Source organism: Macaca thibetana, chromosome 4 (genome assembly GCF_024542745.1).
Source record: "Macaca thibetana thibetana isolate TM-01 chromosome 4, ASM2454274v1, whole genome shotgun sequence".
NCBI classification, from domain to species: domain Eukaryota; kingdom Metazoa; phylum Chordata; class Mammalia; order Primates; family Cercopithecidae; genus Macaca; species Macaca thibetana.
This window is the reverse complement of record NC_065581.1, coordinates 38,421,587-38,443,670: the sequence shown is the minus strand read 5'-3', so window position 1 is coordinate 38,443,670 and position 22,084 is coordinate 38,421,587. Positions and strand designations below refer to the sequence as shown.

At 51.8% G+C, this 22,084-nt stretch overlaps 1 protein-coding gene across 15 annotated transcripts in view; it reads left to right on the top strand.

The window, feature by feature from the left end:
• The window catches only part of CCDC167 (coiled-coil domain containing 167), a 699,343-nt gene that overhangs the window by 582,367 nt on the left and 94,892 nt on the right, over positions 1-22,084 (top strand). The window contains exon 1 of one of the 15 annotated variants that reach the window (XM_050787888.1): positions 13,573-13,578. The exons of the other annotated variants lie outside the window; for them this stretch is intronic. The gene's annotated coding sequence lies outside the window, so the exon portion shown is untranslated. Of the gene's footprint in view, positions 1-13,572; positions 13,579-22,084 lie in introns of those variants that run through there. 15 annotated transcript variants of the gene reach the window in all.

Sequence of the window (22,084 nt, the reverse complement as noted above, 5' to 3'; positions counted from 1 at the left end):
ATCTTAATTTTCTTTCCCTCCTTCCTCGCTGGCTCCCACTCTCACTCTCTCCCTGACACCAGCACACATTCCGATGTACTTCATAGGTGTCCTTGAATACGTCTGCCTATCCTTGCTAAATGTGTAGTGGTGGTTTCAGGGAAAACGTGTTTATAATTTCCATCAGTGATGCTGTGCTATGGACCTTCATTCTCTTTCTGTGTTTCCTCCTCAACACTCTATTTTTATTTTTATTTTATTTATTTATTTTTTGAGACAGAGTCTGGCTCGGTCGCCCAGGCTAGAGTGCAGTGGCGCGATCTCGGCTCAGTGCAAACTCCGCCTCCTGGGTTCACGCCATTCTCCTGCCTCAGCCCCCCCAGTAGCTGGGACTACAGGTGCCCACCACCACGCCCGGCTAATTTTTTGTATCTTTAGTAGAGATGGGGTTTCACCGTGTTAGCCAGGATGGTCTCAATCTCCTGACCTCGTGATCCGCCCACCTCAGCCTCCCAAAATGCTGGGATTACAGGCGTGAGCCACCGTGCCCGGCCAACACTCTATTTTTGATATCTATCCCTGTATCTGTCAGTACACCTAGCATGTGGCTTCTCATTGCTGTTTGCTATTTCATAGTGTGCATAGCATCCCTGAAGCAGCAGGACAGTTTTCTGCTCCAAGTGCGTTCAGATCCACTCAACTCCTGTGGACTGAAATGTAAGAGAGAATGGCAGAGAGCCCCCAGTCTGAGGATGGAGGCACAGAGCCTGCCTTTAGGGAGTTTCTAGTCCAAGGGGAGATGCCCCCCCATCCCCACATTTCACACTTCACAGGTGAGGTGACCAAGGCTCAGGGAGACTAGATGACCTTGCCCAACGTCATACAGCCAGTGAGCGGCTCGCTTTTGTCAGAGTCTTCACAGCAGACGTCTATCCCTTCACAGATTCAAAGACAGCAGCTTATTGCCTCTTCTCCCTGGGCCCATGGACCTACCTACCTGTTCTGGGCAAAAAGAAGATCTATTCCTGGGCCTCCACTGGCCTCCAAAACACCCCACTCTTCCCGGTGCCTAAGTTCTTAAAGGCCCCATCCTCTTCTTTTAAACCCGTTCAGTGGATTTCTGGTTTTTTGTTTTGTTTTTTATTTTTGAGACAGAGTCTTGCTCTGTTGCCCAGGCTGGAGTACAGTGGCGCAATCCTGGCTCACTGCAACCTCTGCCACCCAGGTTCAAGTGATGCTCCTGCCTCAGCCTCCCAAATAGCTCGGATTACAAGCACCCACCACCATGCCCAGCTAATTTTTGTATTTTAGTAGAGACAAGGGTTTCACCATTTTGACCAGACTGGTCTCGAACTCCTGACCTCAAGCGATCCACCCGCCTTGGCCTCCCAAAGTGCTGGGATTATAGGCATGAGCCACTGCACCCAGCCATCAGTGGGTTTCTTTTACAGTATTTAGCTTGACGTATTTAATTAAGTAACATACTTTATTTGAACAGGTAATACCATTGTATGTTTCAATATTAGAAGATATGAAAGAGTATACAGAAGTGAAATCTCCCTCTCCGCTGACCCCTAACCACATAGTTCCCCAACCTGAAAACAACGACTGTTACCAGTATTTTATGAATCCTACCAGAGATATTTTATCCATATGCAAAAATGTTTACATGATGTTCTCAGCCCCACTTTATGCAAATGCTGGCATACTCTTTATACTTTCTACGTTCTACTTTTGTCACATCAGACTGTGTCTGTAGGATTTTTCCCTATCAGCACTCTCTAACAGCTTCTGCTTTCTTTCTTTTTTTTTTTTTTTTTTGAGACAGAGTTTTGCTCTTGTTGCCCAGGCTGGAGTGCAATGGCATGATCTTGGCTCACTGCAACCTTCGCCTCCCGGGTTCAAGCGATTCTCCTGCCTCAGCCTCCCGAGTAACTGGGACTTACAGGTGGCCACCACGCCCGACTAATTTTGAATTTTTAGTAGAAATGGGATTTCTCCATGTTGGTCAGGCTGGTCTCAAACCCCCAACTTCAGATAATCCACCCGCCTTGGCCTCCCAAAGTGCTGGGATCATAGGCATGAGCCGCCACGCCCGGCCTCTGCTTTCTTTATGGCTGTGTAGATTCCACTGTATGAATGTACCATCATTTTTTCAACTAGATCCCTACCAATGGACATCAGATTGCCCAACCTTTTCATTTTAAAAATGCTACAGCAAACACCCTTGTGCCTATCTCCTTTCTCCTAGAGGCAGTGGAGTGAATATTACAACGCCCTGCTCAGATGAACCAGAACTCTCATTCCCCCAACTCCCAAGAGCAGGGCATTAGCTGCTGAAAGCTCATAGCTGCAAACCTCTTCAGGAACTGCCCTTCACTGACTCTTAATCAGGGCCGTGTCCCTCCCTGGGGTATAGACATCCACTGAGGGATCCAGAAGGGGCCTTTGCCTGAGTTTGGGATGTCCCTGCAGGGCTGTCCCCGCCCGGAGCTCCTGTGGGATCTGCATTGCAGAAACCTCTCCCTCTGCTCATCCCGCCTCCCTCGATCCCCTACAGGCGTTGTTCCCAAGAACATTCCCCAATAAATCTCCTGTATGCAAATCTCTGCCTCAGAAATTGTTTCCAGGGAATCCAATCAAAGACAGAAAGTCAGCTTGTAGGGTAAATTCCTAGTTAGGAAATCAAAGAACGAATGTTTATATGTGCTTATAAATTGGGTAGATTTCAACATATTTTCAAGGGACTGCACAACAAGCTATGTATGCAGCAGGCATGCAATAACTGTGCTGAATGGATCCCTTCCACCTGACCAGGGCTAGAGTGCTTTTGTACCGATGGTCACAGGATTTTTCGGCACCCAGGTGTGACAGGCAGTTGAGGAGCTGGGCTGGGAGGGGGCTGCTTGCCCAGGATGGCACAGCTGGTGTGGCAGAGGCAGGGTCAGCCTGGTTCACAGCAGATGTGAAGACTGGGGCCAGTGGATGCCCACAGTGGGACCCGAGAAAGGAGGCAGGGGGTGCTGTAGGAAAGCACACATAATGGAGTGTGCAGCCCGAGGTTCCAGGCCTTGTGAACCTGCACCATGTGGGGAGGGTCCTAAAAGTGGCCCCAAGGTCGTCTCCTTTTGGTGTGCTTGGACCCTTGGAGTTTTCCACGGGAGCTGGAAGGGTGGTTCCTCATGAGGTGAAGCAGGCAGTTGCTAAAGGAAATGGACCCCAAGTCAGGTAGGGGTGGGGATGGGAAACTTTCTTTCCTTCCTCTCTAGAGGATTCTTTCTCTGTCCCACCCAGGTTATCTCCTCAAGGGCAAATCTAAGCCCAGATGTAGAAAGGGAGGGGGAAAGGGATAGAGAGCCTTCCTCATGTTCATGCCTGTGAGTGTCCCAGCCTTCCCCCTCCACAGCTCCTCCTGCAAAGGGCTATCCCGTGCAAATGGGCCATCTGAGGCACTCAGTGACTGTTCAACATCACCAATTCATTAGTCTCAGAGACCGGGCTCCACCCAGGTCTGCTGACCTCCACCTTGAACCCAAGTTTCACACCCTGGTATGGGATGGAGGCAGGGCATAGCAGGAAGGGGGCAGGCTGGGAGCCTTTCCCCCAGGGCTGCCCCACCCTCAGAAGGTCAAGCTCTAGGCTCCCAGCTCAATGCTACTCAGGAAGGAGGGCAAGCAGACCCCGCACCCTCTTTCATCTCAATACTGCCTCTTGCCCCAAGCCAGGACTGACAGAGTCACAGCCAATCACAGTGTCATCACCAGGCCACTGCCCAAGGAGTTTCCAACTTTAGGGACTGCAGCAGGGGGTGAGGGGAGGGCAGAGTTCACAGAACCTCTTAGGCAGGGTCCTGCCCATCTCCCATCTCTGATGCCCCCCAGACCACCCAGTCTCCCCCGCCCTCTCTCTTCTCACCTGAACTTCCCCTCTCCTCAAACTCTCAAGGCCACGGTAAGCTGTTAGACGCCAAGAAAGACAAATTCAGACTCACGTGAGAGCCGAGTACAAGCTCTCCACAAGCTACTCAAATGTCTGTCTGACTTTTAGACTGCACAAAAATAGTTTTATGCACTAAAATAACCTTTGTAAGCATTTATAACAGTCCTGACGTATGTCCAGCCCTGACAGCTAGCTTTCAACAGGGCTCTCTCTACTCCACACACCCTCAGCCTGCACGGCCTCCACCTCCCCTGCTCCTCTGCCTTGCAGGTCATCCTTTGCATGCTCCAACCCACCTCCAAGAACCCCCCCTTTAGGGTGCCTCCTCCACCATCCTCCCAGGGGAGAAGTGCCCCCTCTCCCACCCAGGAACCCCTGCTGACACTCAGTGTCATGGGTTCATCACTGTGCCCTACCTGCCCCTATCAAATTTCTTTTCTTTTTTTTTTTTTTTTGAGACGGAGTCTCCTTCTGTTGCCCAGGCTGGAGTGCAGTGGCGCGATCTCTGCAACCTCCACCTTCCGGATTCAAGTGATTCTCCTTCCTCAGTCTCCCAAGTAGCTGGGACTACAGACGCGCGCCACCACGCCCAGCTAATTTTTGTATTTTTAGTAGAGACGGGGTTTCACCATGTTGGCCAGGATGGTCTTGATCTCTTGACCTCATGATCCGCCCGCCTTGGCCTCCCAAAGTGCTGGGATTATAGGCATGAGCCACTGTACCCAGCCCCAAATTTCTATATTGACGTCTCAACTCTCAGTATCTCAGAATGTGATCTTATTTGGAAATAGTGTCATTGCAGACATGATGAGTTAAGAAGAAGTCATACTGGAGTAGGGTGGGCCCCGAATCCAATAAGCCTGACTCTTTATTTTTAAAATAGCCATATGAAGAGGGAATCATGCAAAACCCCCAAATACAAGGAATGCCACAGTTTGCCAGCAAACCACCAGAAGCGAGGAGAGAGGCCTGGAAAAATTCTCCCTCACAGTCCTCAGAGGGAGCCAGCCCTGCCCACACATTGGTCTTTAACTTCAAGCCTCCAGAACTGTAAGAAAATAAACTTCTGCTGTTTAGGTCCCCTGATCCGTGGTACTTTGTTAGGCCAGCCCTAGCAAATGAGTGCTCTCAGTGAGCACTTAGTCTGCACAGGCTAATACTCAGCTCCTCACCAGGGTGAGCTAATGCATTCCTGGGTGCTGTAAGCTAGTTGCCTGTTACCCTCATGTACACTCTGGGAAACTGAAACCTAGCGCTGCTAAATGGTAGAGCCAAGACGAAGACGCAGGCCCTTGACTCCAGAGCCTGTGTTCTTAACCACTGGCCTCTATGTCCTTGGATGATGATGATGACAATGACGATGACGATGATTGATTGATAATGGTGATGATGATGATGATGATGATGATGATGATGATGATGATGGAAGGAAGACCTACAGAATCCCTCCAGGCTCTGACCTCAGTGCTTGGTGATTCCCACAGCAACACGAGGGAGAAAGAAATCCTCCCTCCCATGGCCTCAGGGGCTTGCCCAGGCTCCTAGCCATAAAGAGGCAGGGCCGGGATCTGATACAGGACCTCCTGTCTCCTATAGATAGACACCCTATTGCAGTTTGGTACAGGTGTGCACATCTGTCTTCCAGCCCAGCTTCGTGTGCCCTGCCGGACAGGAGGAGCTGAGCAGCCAGGTCTCAGTGCCCTGGGGCCCAGAAGGGTGTTGAACACACAGCAGGGGCTCCATAAATACAGGTGGGAAGAGAGAACCCACTTGTGCTCCCGCTGAGGCCTCCTTGGCTCTCATAACATTTCACACACAGCTCCAAGTATCGACGGAATTCTCGTCTCAGCCTGCTAAATGTCTGCCTAATTTTCCACTCTATTGACAGACTCCATTTTACTTAACTGGCCCCTATTGTGTAGCAATTGGATGGTTTCTCATCCTCTCCTAAACTAAGGGGAGGTGCCAAGGATGCCCACGCTGTGGTGTCACTGCATTCCGAAGGAGCCTTGAAAGAACCTTTCTGGGCCACTAGCAGCAGCAGGCCAACTGTGGGGAGGCTTGGGGACAGGACTGGGTCTGTCCTCGGGGCTCAGTAGACATCACCCTGTCCCCGGTCACCCTCTAGTCCTGTCCTCAGCCCTGGCCCGCCTTTGCTGACCCCTTTGGAGGAAAGACCTTGCTTCCCCATGGCCTGCCCCCACCCTGACCCGCCCTGCTCTGATTCCCCACTTTCTTATCTGCTCTGCTTCTTATTTCTTCTCATCTTCCCTGGAATCAGAATCCCAGAACCCTCTGGGTAATATTCACCAAGCCAGCACTGAACCAGGAGCTGGGGATTCAGCCATGCCCTGAAGAGACAACCTGCCTGCTCATGGAGCTGACTTTCCAGGGTGGGGAGAAAGGAATGAATGATATGGCAGGTGGCCACCAGCGCTGTGGTGACCAGAGGGGAAGCTGGTGATCTAAATAGGGTGGTCCAGGGAGGCCTCTCTGGGGAGGTGAGCAGAGACCTGAACAAAGAGAAGGAGTGAACCATGTGGACATGTCAGGAAGAGCTTTCCAGGCCAAGAGAACAGCAAGTGCAAAGCGCCGGAAAGGCTGGCGTCGGGAAACAGCACAGAGGCCGGTGTGGCCAGCGTTGGGGAGGGACCGAGGGCCGCATGGTGCAGGGCTTCTGGACCCGCCTAGCAGCCTTGGCTTGTATGCTGGGTGAGATGAAAACGTTTGCACCGATGTGGGGCCTCAGCAGCCTTGTTTTAAAAGATCCCTCTGGCTGTGATGAGAATAGACGATGGGGGTACAAGGGTAGAAGCTCGTGCTATCACCCAGGTCAGCGGTGGCCCAGGCCAGGCGGTGGCAATGGGCATGTATGCAAGTGCCCACACACTGACACACAGACATACACACACTCACTCACATGACACACACACACTCACACAGCACACACATGACACACAGACACACACACTCACATGACACACGACACACAGACACACAAACACACAGAGATACACACATAGACACACAGACAGACACACACAGACACTCTTAATCATTCCAAATCTATGTTGAAGTCAGGACTGATATCATGATCACCTCTAGAAAGAATACACACAGACACACACTCACTCACACGACATAATGACACACAGACACACAAACACACACAGATACAGAGGGGAAGAGACCCGCTGGCTACACACTCTGTTGGGATCGTAGACCTGGGGTCTCTGTTCAGACCCTGCTCCTGTGCTCTTGCCCCAGCGTCTCTCCCTGCCTCTTAAGGTTTTTACTGTGTGTCCCCTCCCCTCGTTGTCCCACTCCGTTCCCAGTCTTTGTCTCTCTATCTCTGTGGATGCCTTCACGTTGATTTCTCCTCCTGTCAGGCCCAATTTGGAACATTAATTAGTGATGAATTAGTAACGTAAATCCCAGCAGTTGCCGTCGCCTGGTACCCACGGGCTCTTGGAAGGGACCTTGCAAATCTGATCTTAATACCTCTCGCCTCCTCTCCTAGGGCAATTACTTCTCACATCATTTGTCTGCGGAGGCTGTGACCAACCCCCACCCTCCCAGCCCGGCTGAGGACAACAAGTTCATCTTTGTCAATTAATTATTGAACGGTTTATTTCGCACTGGGAGGCGATAAGAGAAGGGACAGCCGCATGTTGTGAAATCATCACCGTAATTATACAGACGCTGCTGCATCGCTCAGCATCACAACGCCGCAGGTGCCTGTGGGGGGCAGGGAGAGAAGGAAAGGGCAGAGGCCCCAGGAGGGAGGTCTGACTGTGTGGTCTTAGGACAGCCTTTGGGCCTCTCTGAGTTGTGTTGGACAGACACATCCATATGGAGCTTGCAGAGCCCACCTCCACGTGAGGAGGGGATCCGCAGAATTAAGGTCATAGGTACACAGGTGCAGGCCCCCGCTTCTTCAGCTAAGGTGATCAGATGTCCTTACGGTCCTTCCCACCTGAGCTTCAGAGGCCCACAGCAGGCCAAAAATACAGTGGCATGGTAGAGGGTCTTTGATACTCTAGCAGAAAGCCCTTACGATGACCTGCAAAGCCCAGAGCATCTGTCCCAGCCCCAGCCCTCACCCCCAGGCTTTTACCTCGCACTTCATCTCTGATGACTCCCACTTTTCTTATTCCATTCTAATCACACGGGTCTCTTTGCTACTCGCTGTACCTGCCAGATATACGCCCGCCCCAGGGCCTTTGAACGTGCTGTTCCTTCTGCTTGAAGTGCTCTTTCCTCAGAAAGCTGAGTGGCTCTATCACTTCCTGCAGGTCGTCCTCAAGCACCAGGTTTCAGGGAGACCTACGCTGAGCATTTCATTCAAAACTGTGGTGGGGACCCCAAAACAAACAATCTCTATCTCTCTTCCTGTTTTATTTTTCTCCAGAACACTTTGTCACATTTCATATACGATGCATATTACATATGTGTCTATTCTCTGTCTCTTTCTCTCTTACAAAGCATAAGCTCCACAAGGGGCTGGGATTTTCATATGCTCATCCTCCAGCACCCAGCCCCTGCATCCCGCCTGTGTCTGCAGTGCTTAGAACTGTGCCCGGCACAAAATAAGTGCAGAGTTCATTGTTACTGAATGAGTGAATGAATGAATGACTATTTGTGTGGAACAAAGCCTGGATGTGGAAAGGACAGGGGTGAGTTCTTTTTCTTGGAACAGGCCAGCAAGGGCCACCGCAGGACCAGGAATTTAGGAAGATTGGCACAGATGGGAGGCCCTGGCCAGGAAGGAAAACTGCTGAAAAAATCATTTTAAAAGCAAGTGTTCCAGTTGATTTCGTGTCTGTGCATGCCTCGAGGCTGGCATGTTTGATGCTGCCCCTCCGTCGGTCACATGCAGAACGGCCCCCACCCCTTCTCAACTCTCCCCAGGGAGGGCACAGGGACGTGAGTAGTTGTGGACACTTTGATTAACTCCCCAGCAAGAGTCCCTACGCCTGTGTCTCCTTCTCTCCCAAGGCTGTAATGGGGGGCAGTGAGCTGAGGGCTGGGGGATGGGTGGAGTGAAGCTGGGGCCTGGAGGGGTGGAGGTGACTGAAGAGGGGAGTGGGAGGAGGGAAAGGGCTTCTGCCCTACCATGGGGAGATGGGGAAGATGAGTAGGTAGATAATGTGGGCCGGGGGGGTTCCTTGGTGATATGTGTGGGGAGGTGTTGTAGTCAAGAAGGCAGCTCTCTCTCTGGGACAGAAGGAGATGCGGAAAGAGAGACCTCCAGGGGGCTTAAATAGGGATGGGGTCCCTGGTGGCCCAGCTCTTCTGAACAGGACCCCTCTCCCTGATGATCTTCACCGCCCTCTTTGCAGAAATACGCTGCCTCTCCCCCAAGAAACGAAGATGGTGATTTTTTAAAGCCAGTTTTCCCCCAAATCTCTGGAGATGCTGGAGCTGTTGTTTCCATGGAAACCTTCCCACCAACCTCAGGGAAGGAGGAGCTGGGCAGCCGCCCCTGCCCCCACCACCCCCATACCTCCCTGGCTCCAGCCTGCAGGGGGCCCCAAGTTGAAAATAATCCCCCTCCCCCAGATTTTCCCAGCAGGGGCTCCGCTTCGCGGAGGGGAGGGCAGCTGGTTTCGCCTCTGCTGCTCAGGCCTAGACGTGGGATCACTAAAACCCAGGCAAGAGGGAAGCAGGGCTGCAGCTGGGGCAAGCTCTGTCTTCAGTCAGCACCAGCCCCGGAGTGACGGGCCAGGGAAGGGCCCAGGGGCAGGATCTCTCCTTCCCAGGAAGTCTCCAAAGATGCCTGTTTATCTCTGGCCCTGTCCATCTCTGGGGAAGTCCCATTCCTAGTCCCCAGTCCCACCTGATTTCATGAGGGATCATGGCTTCAACTATAAAAACAACAAAACAAAACAGAAAAGCGCGTCTGACCCACTCAAATCAAAAAAGAATTTACTGGGAGGACACATCAAGTAGCTCCTTGCGGCCAGGCGCGGTGGCCACAGCTGTAATCCCAGCACTTTGGGAGGCCGAGGCAGGCAGATCACCTGAGGTCAGGAGTTCGAGACCAGCCTGGCCAACATAGTGAAACCCCATCTCTACTAAAAATACAAAAATTGGCTGGGTGTGGTGGCGTGTGCCTGTAATCCCAGCTGCTTGGGAGGCTGAGATAGGAGAATTGCTTGAACCCGGGATGTGGAGGTTGCAGTGAGCCGAGATTGTACCACTACACTCCAGCCTGGGCAACAGAGGGAGACTCCGACTTGGAAAAAACAAGAAAAAGAAAAGCAGCTCCTTGAATTGATGGGAAGTTGAGAAGCAGGCTTGGAAAACTGGCCAGAAGCAAAATAGGCTGGTTGAAGGGGAGGCAGGCGGTCATGGCTGGAGACTGCCCAGCTAGGGCAGGGGACATTGCCGCCTCTGAACACTGGCCACCTGAGGACACCCAGCTCATCTGGACACTGGCACATTGTGAGCAGTTTGTGACAGTCCCACTTTTGCATACCACTCTCTCCAGGTCAAGATGCTAGGCAGAGGGAGAGTAGGAGGAGTTTTTTGGGAGCTGTTCTGTGTCCTGAGTGTGGTGGTGGTGACACGAGTCTATGCATGTGCTAAACATTCATAAAACAGCCATGCCCAGTGGCTCACACCAGTAATCCCAGCACTTTGGGAGGTCGAGGCAAGAGGATTGCTTGAGCCCAGGAGTTTGAAACCAGCCTGGGCAACACAGTGAGACATCAATTAATTACATCAAAATAATTACATCAATTTTGCTCTGTGTTAATTTTTAAAACAAAAATTTTTCAAACAAAATCCTGGACAAAAGTGCCTTCCTGGCCACGGTGATTTGTGTGCCCACAGACCAGTTGCCAGGTCAGGGAAGGCAGACCCTAGGTGCGATCTCAGCTCACTGCAACCTCCACTTCTGCACCCCTTTGGCTTTCAGAATGAGTTGGGGCTCTGCCATCCAGATTCACCCTGTGGGAAATTCTGCTAAGAGGGAGGGAGTTTGGATACGGGGCAGCCAGCAGATGGGCAAATATCCACTTCCCCCGAGGCGCCTTTGGGTCCTTGGGAGCTTCTGAGGAAATACCCCCCCCACCCTACTGCGATGGCCACCCCTTCAGTCCAACCAGCAGCTCCTGAAGGGGAGGAGCGAGGGCAAGTTTCCTAACCAATGGCCACAGGAGAACATGATCACCATGCTGGAGCAGGTGCACATGCTCAGGCTCTGATACACGTTCACACAGCCCCCCAGCATCAGTCTGGTCGTCAGGAGACCTGAGATTGGGTCTGGACTTTAGCCCTAATGTACTGCATGATCTTGGATAAACCCCTCTCCCCTCTGGGCCAATTGTCTCCTCTGTGGAATGTGGGGCTTCTCGACGGTGTTGTCCAGCTCTGGCACGGTGCACTGAGGCACTACAACAAATTGAACTGGTTCTTAGGAAGCCTGGGTAAGTCCCTACCACTGTCCTGGACTGCAGTGGGTGGGTGAATGACCACATGTCGCAGGGAGAATCCGCAGGTCCTCCGGATGAGGAGCACTCTTACGCCAAAGGAGGAGGCTCAGGCCAAAGTAAGGACACTCCCCCTCCAGAGAGTAGGAGGGCAGCCTGGATGATTCCCCTCCTGTTTGCCAGTGCGTGGATGGGACTCTGGGAGCCTGGGGATGGGAGGTGCAGCATGTTTCCCAGGCCTGGACCCAAAGGGGATTATATCCTCTGAGACCCCAGCCTCCAGGGCAGTGGGGGTCTTGAATCAGGAGTGTTTAACAAGCTCAGCGCTGGGCTTCACACACTCCAACTCTCAGTGTCCAAGCTTGTGGATAATGTCCTCCCTATAAAAATGCAGCTCCTGATTGCTGCAGCTTGTGTGTGGAGCAGCTGGGAGGGAGAGCGTCTCAGACCTGGACGTCCATGAGTGTACATCCGAGCTTCTCTCCCTTCCTCTGAGCCATTGTGTCACCCTGATCCCCCACCACTTTAAGCACCTCTTCCAGCCCTTTCCTTGTCTGAGGAGCTTGCCCTCCCCCTGGCATCAGGTGGGTGAATAGGGGTCTTGAGAAGCGGTGGGGGGAGCCCATACTCCAGCGGGTCTTGGGAGGCTGAAGGCAAGGGGAACAGTGACAGCGTGGCTTTCTGCACAGCCTGAGAGACTGGACCAGATGACAACAGCGAGATGGCTCGGAATCCTGGCAGAGGAGGCAGGGCTGGGGATGCACACACACCTGGGGACCTCTCTCCTACCTTCACATGGCCCTGGGCCCTGCTCTCTCCCTGCCCCCCCTGCCCACCTGGAGCCCTGCTGCCTGGCCTGGGCCAGGATCCCAGAGAGGAAGGAGGGGAGGGAGGGTGGCAGGGGCTCTCCAAGGGGCCTGCCCTACATGGCAGGAGGCGGGCAGAGGAGGGAGGGGAATGTGCCACAGGACAGCATAGGCTACCCTGAACTCATGCACCAAAAAACCATGAGCCTTTCCCGTAATTTTAAAGGTACCCTGTTGACCCGTCCTGTTGCTACGGCTGTATGAGAAAGCCATGAGAAGATGAAACCAAGAGAGGCAACGCCAAGTGTCAGAAAGGGCGCCTTTCTCTGGCCTGCTCTCTCAGCAACCACAGGGCCCATTCTGTTCCATCCCCACCCTGGCTGCTGGGTATCCGGCTCCAGCAGCTCAGGGAGCCTGGGGCCCTCTGCCCTGGGTGTGGCGATGGAGAGTGTGAAACTGGACACCAGGAGCACGGAGAAGGGAGAAGGGGGAAAAGCCCACCGGGAGCCAGCATTTTCCAAGGCCCTTTGTGCTGTCATGGCAGCAGAGGTGGAAGGTCCATCCAAGCTCCTTGGCTGCCCCCAGCTCGTGGGGAGGCACACAGATTAGCAAGACAACCCAGCTAATGCGGTCAGAGAGGGTGAGTACAGGGTCGGCAGGAGGAGGCACGGGCCCCACCAAGGGAGGAAGACGCAGCAGTGAGCCCCAGGGGAGAGGCCAGGGAGAGAGGCAGGAGGGGAGTTCAAGGGGCACCTGGAGGCTAGGAGGGGTGCCAGGGCAGCGTAATTACACCTGTTCAGTGTGGAGCCGCTAGAATTCCTTCTGCTGTGCATCCACCTGCTTTATATGAGTTGATTAGGAGTTTGATTCTTGGCACAAAGTTAGGATGATGAAAATGCGTTCTATGCTATTCAGTCTGGTACTGTTAGCCCATATGTGGGTTCTGAGCACCAGAAATATGGTGAGGATGTTGAGGAGCTGAGCTTCCACCTGTATTACTTTTTTTTTTTTTTTTTTGAGATGGAGTTTCACTCTTGTCACCCAGGCTGGAGTGCAATGGTGTAATCTCGGCTCACTGCAACCTCCGCCTCTGGCGTTCAAGTGATTCTCCTGCCTCAGCTTCCCCAGTAGCTGGAATTACAGGCGTGCATCACCATGCTTACCTAATTTTTGTATTTTCAGTAGAGACAGGGTTTTACCACGTTGGCCAGGCTGATCTTGAACTCCTGACGTCAGGTGATCCAAAGGCCTCGACCTCCTAAAGTGTTGGGATTACAGGCGTGAGCCACCGCGCCCAGCCCACCTGTATTACATTTTAATTAATACAAATGCAAATATAAATAGCCACCAGGGCCTCATGGCTCCTGTGTGGGCAGCAGAGTATGGACACACTGGGATACAGTGGTGATGTTGGGGAGACAGACATTAAACCAATACCCATTGGTCTAGTGTCAGGTAGTGATAATTGCTATGGAGAGAAACTGAGTTAGAGGGATGTTGCCGGCTGCTGTTCTAGAGAGGGTGGTCAAGGAAGGGTCTTGTAAAAAGGTGACCTGTGCAGAGACTTGTGAGCAAGAAGAGGATGTCCCTGGGGCATTCGGGGAGGACACAATGCCTGCAACACTGTGGGAAACGAAGTCCAAGTGGATCCAGGGACCAAAGTCAGTCAGGCCCTGCAGGCATGGAAAGGAGTGTGGGTTTTATGTTATGAAGTGAAGCCCATGGTCATTGCCACAGCTGACAGGACCAGGAATTAGCACCTGAACCTACACTGGTAAACCCAGCTATCTGTTGCACCCGAGCAGCTGCACACCACTGGAGCAGTTCAGGGAGAAAGCCAACAGCATGCTCACTGTATGTCTGGCTGTTTCCTCTTTCTGCTTCCCCTTTCCCACCAGTGAGTCTCTGTGTTCTGCTCATGCCAATTCCCCTTCGCCCTGTCTCTGCCCGCTTCTCTCTGGGCTGGTCTCTCTGAGACTCTGTTCCCCTGGCTGGCATGCCCTCCACCTCCCCTGATGGTTCGGCAGAGATGAAGCGGGCCTGATGCATGGGTGCGGGGCAATGTACTAGTGCAGGGGAGCGGTGGGGCCCAGTCCGGGTGCTGGAGTGAGAAGCATTAAGGCCTTAAAGACCCCTCATTCGTGCCCAGGAGAAAGGCTGTCCCAGCTCTGGGAGAGGGTGATGGAGAAGGCTATGGGAGGGGAGTCCTGTTCTACAGGCAGAGCCAGGATTTGCCCAGGACCCCAGGAACAGGGTAAGCAATGCTCACCATTTCCCAGGTAACCAGGATAGAACGACCCTTCCCAGCTCCTTCCCAGCTCTTTCTTAGCCTCCATCTCAAGGAGACGCAAGGTGCTGGGGCAAAGGGTATGCAGGAGTTTCTGTCTACCCAGTGGGTCTCTGAAGAGAGAAACGGAGGGGTGGCGTGTATCAGTTTCCTTGTTGCAGCTTTCACAAATTACTACAACCCTTGTGGCTTAAAGCAACACACATTTATTCTCTTATAGTTCTAGGAGTCAAGAGTCCAAAATGAATCTTACAAGGGCTGAGAGCAGTGGCTCACTCCTGTAATTCCAGCACTTTGGGAAGCTGAGATGGACGGATTGCTTGAGCCCAGGAATTTGAGACCAGCCTGGGCAACATGGTGAAACTCCATCTCTACATAAAATACAAAAAATTAGCCAGGCGTGGTGGTGCATGCCTGTGGTCCCAGCTACTTGGGAGGCTGAGGTTGCAGTGAACTGAGATTATGCCACAGCACTCCAACCTGGGAAACAGAGTGATATCCTATCTCATAAATAAATCAACCAATACATCTTCTGGGGCTAAAATCAAGGTGTTAGCAGGACTGCATTCCTTTCAGAGGCTCTGGGAGGGGGGTGGGGGAGCCCATTGTTGGCCTCTTCCAGTTTCTAGACGCTGCCAGCATTTTTTGATTTGGGGTGACATTACTCCAATCTCTGCTTCTACCACCACATCTCTGACTCTTCTGCCTCTTCCATTTATGGGGACGCTCGTGATGACACTGGCCCACCCCAATAACCCAGGATAATCTCTCCCTATCAAGATCCTTAATTTAATCATATCTACAATGTTCCGTTTCCCAATAAGACAGCATACACAGGCTGCAGGGACCAGGATGTGGACCTCTTGATGGGGGCTGTATTCTGCCTATCACGGGGGTTCCACACAGGGTAAACTGCTGCAGCCCCGTGAGGACAGAACCCTGTCTTTTCTCACTGCTGTTCCTGCCTCTAGAGCTTGGGCAGAGTCACAGGATTACACGGGCTCTGGAGCCCCCTGCATTCATTCCTGGCTCTGCCTCTTCCTAGTGGTGATCCCCGGCAAGTCACTTAACCCATCTGTGCCTCAGTTTCTTTGGTGTAAAATGGGGATAATAACAGTACTACCCTCAAAGGTTTTTGATAAGGATTCAAAGAGTTAATTCATGTAAGGTGCAGAGCAGCACGCCTGGCACGTTCATAAGGGCTCCGGATGGAATGTGCAGTGCCCAGCACATGGTGAGCATCATTACGATTGCAGCTCCTTCTCTAATGCTTCCCATGGGCCCAGCCCTGGGATAGGCCTGTGTCAACTACCAAAGAAGGTGGGACATTGCTTGTGCTCCAGGAATTCAGACTTGCATCAGGAATACAAAGGCTCGGCCGGGCGTGTGGCTCGCGCCTATAATCCCAGCACTTTGGGAGGCCAAGGTGGGTCTATCACTGGAGGCCGGGAGTTTGAGACCAGCCTGGCCAATGTGGTGAAACCTTCATGTTTACTAAAAATACAAAAATTAGCCGGGCATGGTGGGACACGCCTGTAATCCCAGCTACTCTGTAGGCTGAGGTGAGAGAATCACTTAAACTTGGGAGGTAGAGGTTGAAGTGAGCCGAGATCATGCCACTGCACTCCAGCCTGGGCAACAGAGGGAGAAACTCTGTCTATAAAATAAAATAAAATAAAATAAAATAAAGGTTTATAGAAACATAGAACTTTACTTTTTCTGGAAGGACTTCTAAAAATTATTTCACAAATGTTTATGATCTTACATTTTCTTCACGATGCATCTGTGATTGTCACTGGTGCAATCTGCCAAGCCCCTCCAGCTCGCCGCCTTCTGGGCGGGTGGCAGAGTTGCACTCGCTGCCTCCATGTGGGTGGGCCAGGTTCTAGGACTGGTCCTGGCCAATGAGTTGTGAGCACCATGAAAGTGTCACTTTCAGGCCGTAGCATTTAATTCCCAGTGAGAGAGAGACCTTCCAGTGTCCTCTCTTTCCCTCTGTCACGGGGTCTCTGCCAGCCAGCGCTCTGAGTGACTGCCATGAGCACAGCCTCCTGCTGATCCACGACGAACATAGAGAGTAAGAATTAAATTGAGCTGTCTTACGGCCCTGAAATTTAGGAGTTGCTTGTCACCTCAGCATAACCTAGCCTCTCCCTGACCGATTCAGCAACTAAACTGGTTTACAGAGGAAAAAATGCAATCAACACCATCACACTATTATTGATGACTCACCATTCAATCACCATCTGTGTACCAATCTGTAACTTAAATAGTTGCGATCCACATGAACATCCACTTTTGTGCCTACTTTTCCACTTAACGTTTTTTTCCCTGTGTGTTTCTATCAGTTAGAACTTGATTTGGCAATTAACAGCAGAAAATCCAAATTAACAATGACTTAAACACCCAGGGTTACTTTAATCCCTCAAGTAAAAAGTTCAGAAGTAGGCAGTCCAGGGCTGACACGGTGACCCGGTGATAATGAATCAGGTTCCTTCTTTCATGTGACTCTGCCGTGCACAGCCGTTGCCTTCCTCCAAATGGCCCAAGGTGGCTGCTGAGACTCAGACGATCACATCTGCATTCCAGCCAGCAGGAAAGAAGAAGGCTCCAGGAGGGGCATGCTCCTCTCTGTAATGACACATGTCACAGATGACTGTTCTGCATATATCCCTTTGGCCAGAACTTGGTCACAAGGCCACACCTAATTGCAAGGGAGGCTGGGAAATGGAATATCTCTTCTGGGCAGCCATGTACCCTGCTGACGTTTTTTCTAAGGGAAGAAGAGAGATGGATCCAGGGAGGCAACTGGCAGTTGCTGCCACAGTGTGAGCTATTATTCCTTCACATATAAATTCCATGGCTTAATGACCAGTTTGGACCTTTCTAATTTTTTTCACATTCCAGATAATCATATTAGTGCAAATTGCTTTTCTCCATTTGTGTTATTTTTTTGAGATTTATTTCCAAATGTGTGATAACCCGCCAAGCTGAAGGGCATGACTCGTTCCTCTCCGGCAGTAGCTGCTGTTACATTTTGCTATAGCCCAAACAATAGAGCTGTGGAGAAATTAGGAGCCAATGTTCCCGTTTCCTCCCAACCAGGCCAACATTGGCTCATACTATTTTAATCTCTTTTAATTAATTTTACACGTGTGTTGTTTAAGGATGTTTTCGTTTTCATGTTATTCATTGGCAGTCAGCTGAGATTTGGGCCTAGGGCTGGTTTCCAATCTATATTTTCTCACATGTTAACTTTTTTTTTCCAACTGGAAGGAAATCTTTAATGCCCGTTTTAGAGCTGAGAAAACTGAGGCCCTAAGGATGAAGTCACATGCAGTTATGGCAGAGCCAGTACTGCACCCTAGCTTAGACTCCTAGCCCAGTGCTCCTACAAACAGCCTGTTTAAAGGATAAAGGAGGTATATGATGGAGGCTGAAATGCAGTGAGAAAGCACTGGATGGGAAACTGTGGGCCTCCTTAGGTGAGGTTTGTTCTGACTAATTAGCCCCCATGGCTTTGTGCAAGCTGCTTCCTCTCCCTGGGCCTCACTTTCCCCAGATGCAGAGTAGGAAGGGCGGAGCAGACCCTCTCCAAGACCCTTCCAGCTCTTGATGGAAAGTACAATAATCAGTGCTAGGACAACTGAGGAGGACGGGGTAGGAAGGTGGGGAAGACAGGGGAGATCCGTGGGGCCTAGGGAAGGTGGCAGAGGTCAGGGATGGGGGTCTGGAGAAGGCAAGCTGGAGCCAGGGTCTCGTCTGCCTGCCTGTGTTTGCACTGTGCTGTCACTGTGTCTGTCTTGAGTTTGGGCTGAGGGTAAACATGCACAGTCTATTCTGGGTGTGCTGGTGAGCACTGAGTATTAGGATGAGGCAGGGTCACTCTTACCCCAGGGAGGTGGGGTATGGCCGGAGGTGCTTCTCCTGCGGTGACAGGGAGAGTGGAGGAATCTGGGGCCCAGGAGAGGAGGCCTCCTCAGGCCTGCTACTAGAAGACCTGGCCCCCCGCCCGTTCTCACTTCTCACAGGAAAGAGTGTTGCCCTGACGCTCCTATGGTCTCTTCTCAACACAGCAGCTACAGAGATTTCTACAAAACATAAGTGAGGTCATGTCATGTCCCTCCTCTGCTCAGCACGGCTGCTCATTTCACTCGGAGTAAAGGTGCAAGGCCTCGCCATGGACTACCAGCTGCCTACAATCTGGCCCCTCGTGATCTCCCTGACTTTCCATCCTGCCACTCTCCCCTGGTTCACTCCACTCCCGCTGCCCTGGCCTCCCTGACGACTCCTCGAATCCGGGGCACTCTCCTACCCCAGGGCCTTTGCTCTGGCTGCTGCCTCTGCCTGGAGCGCTCTTCCCCCAGGCATCTGCAGAGCTGACTCCCTCACCTCCTTCAGGTCTTCGCTCCACTGTCGCCCACTACGGCACTATTTAAAGCTGTCATGCCGCCCCCGCCAGCACTTCCCACCCTCCACCCCTGCGCTATTGTCAATAGCACTCACGCCCTTTAACATACTATCGAATTTGATTATTTCCTTTGTCCTGTCAGCTTTCCTCTACTAAAATGTGAGCTCCATGAGGCAGAGATATTGGTCCCTTTTGTTTCCTGACACACAGTAAGTGCACAGGCATATTCATCGAAGGAATGAATGAATCTAGTCCAGCCCCTCATTTCACACAGTGGAGGCAGTGTCCTTGAGCCACACAGAAAAAGTTAGCAGCAGGAGCCAGGAGCAGACCAAACACCTCTAGACACACAGTCCAGTGCTCCTTAAGCCCCCCACAGGTTTGGTAAAGCTGAGTGTGGCAGACAGCGTTGGGGCTCCACTGAGATCTCTGCCAATCACTTTTTTTTTTTTTAGATGGAGTCTTGCTCTTGTTGCCCAGGCTGGAATGCAATGGCACAATCTCAGCTCACTGCAACCTCCGCCTCACAGGTTCAAGTGAGCCTCCTGTCTCAGCCTCCTGAGTAGCTGGGATTACAAGCATAAGCAGTTACTCCTGGCTAACTTTTTATGTTTTAGTAGAGACGAAGTTTCACCATGTTGCCCAGGCTGGTCTTGAACTCCTGAGCTCAGACAATCCACCTGCCTTGGCCTCCCAAAGGGCTTGGATTACAGGTGTGAGCCACTGTGCCCGGCCTCCAATCCCTTTAAGTGGTTTGTGTGCTCACCTCTAGCTTCAGGGGGTTTTGTGGCTGACATGTGGCACTGTTACCTTTTCCAGCCCAAGTTTCCCTTGGGCTCTTGGAGCCAGCTGCCTCACCTGTAAGGCGAGCTGGAAACGTCTGAGAATTGGCATTCCTTCCCCTCCAGTCACTTCCAGGCAACCTGTAGGCAGGCACTGGTAGGGGAGTAAAAAGATCAGCAACAGTAGCGTGAAGCAGGACCAATGCCGAGGTGTGATTTACCTTCCAGACATCCCTGTGGAGTCAGGCTGAGGTTAGGACCTTACCTGCAATCTCCCCTTGCGTGACTTCTTCCTCTTTCCTATGCTGCTTTACCCCCTCTCTTGCCAGATTCTCAAGGGTGCATTCCAGTAATATATCATATGTGAATATAAATGATATATATGGCAGGGTCAGCTTCTGGAAGAACCCAACTGAAGATATGAGCTTCTGTGCTCATCTGGGATAGACCTGTGAACCAGTGAGGCACAGGAGAAACACCACAAGCTTTAGAGACACATCCGAGCTAGCCCCTGCCCTACTGCAAGACCTCGGGAAAAATCCTCAGCTCTCTCTGAGCACAATTTCTCCTCCTGGAGAAATGGTATGAATTATATCTTTCTACAGAATTGCTGCAGGGATTAAATGAGACGAAAGATGAGAAGCAACCTGTGCAACAGCCAGCACACAGTAGTGATACGAGAAACGTTAGTTCCATCTCAGTCTCCAGGCTGCGGGCCGTTTGTGACCCCTCTCACCTATCTGGATACAGTTTGGGCCCCCAGATCCCTCCTGAGCAGCTGAGCAGACGCCGCATAGCTTTGAGTGTGATGAGTCAGAAATGTGTCATTTAAGCTTCAGGGAGTGCCCAGGACATAAAGGAGGGGCATTCTGAGGCCATCGGGACATCTCCTAGAGGGCAATAGGATGAGGCTTAGGGTGAATGAGACTGGGAGGAAGGGTGGAAGCAAAACACACACACACACTTGAACATGCACACACATGCACACACACATACATGCCCATAAGTGTGCACATATGCGTACACACGAACATGCATGTGCACATGGACACACATGAACAGGCACACATGCACGCACATGAATGTGCACACATGTGTGCACGCGTGCGCGCACATGTACACACACGTGTGTGCACACACGCACACAGGCGCGCACACACAAACGCCCCATGGTTCCTGCACCTTTACCTACCAGCAGCTGAATGGCACCGCCCGGTGAGGAAACACTGACAATCACTTCCAGGTTGGGAAAGTGGTTCCTCAGCCGGGCAGGCAGCCTTCATGTGCCTGGTGGAGCCCGGGTGGGGCTGGAAGTTGTCAGGGAAGGAACACAGCCCTTGTTTGGCCCCTTCTCCAGCCTCAGCCTGGCCCAGCCCTGCTTTTCTGATCCCCACACGTGCTCCTCCTTTGCAGAGGTGAGACCCAGAAAACAGACAAAGGAGAAGGAGTGTGGTCACTATCCCCAACAGGCCCAAATCTAGGCTATCTTCCTTCTCCCACACCCTACCCATGTGTGGAATATTCCTTCCCATTCTCACCCTGTGAGGCCCTGAGTGACACAATGGCCCCCACAGGGACAGGGCTGAGACCCAGGAGCCCTGGAAGCTTTGCTCTGGTCATTCCACCCCTACCCCTTCTCTGTGCTCATATCTACAGCCCTGTCCCCACAACCTCACTCCTGCACCAAATTTGTGTCCAGGCTTTCTTACAAGCCCAGCCACTCCCCAGAAGCAACGGGCAAGTTTATCTTCATTTCTTTTGAACCCTAAGTACAATGGATCCTATTCTAGAGCTAAAATTGTATTACTCATCAGATCCAACCCTCCCAGAATGTTTTGTAAATACGACAACAGAAGCACAGAGGGGGAAAGTCGCTTTTTCAGGTCCCATGGTGAGTTAGTGGCAGAGCCTGAACAAAGTCCTGACTGCCGTTCTATTTTATCTTGTCACCACAAGCACATCTGTTATAAGATAGGCCAGAGACACCCATCCTGCCCGTGGTGAGGCCTCGACACAGCCTTTCCAGGTGTCTCTTCTCCTGAAAGGAAGCAAGGCGGGTGAGAGTGTGGGCCCTGGGGAGCTGTCCTCTGTCTGGCTAACAGTGCTTTTCAGTGGCTGGCGGAAACCTGAGGGAAGAAAGAGATTATTATAAAGTGCCTGTCATATGTTGGCATTGTGCACCTACCAAGATATTAAAATGGAGGTTCCAAAGTCATTGACATGCAGTAGAGGTGAAATTTCAAAGTCAGATCTTACACACAGAATTTACCAGGGAAATGTTCAAGAACCAGGTGCTTAACTCGGAGCACCCTCAGTCAAGCCACAGAAATATAAAGAGGGTGGATAGCGGAAAAGAGAGGACGGGTGAAAAGATTACTCTAGAGAGAGTCCTTGCTATGCCGTGGATCCCATCTCACACCCACCAACATGCCTGTAATAAAAAA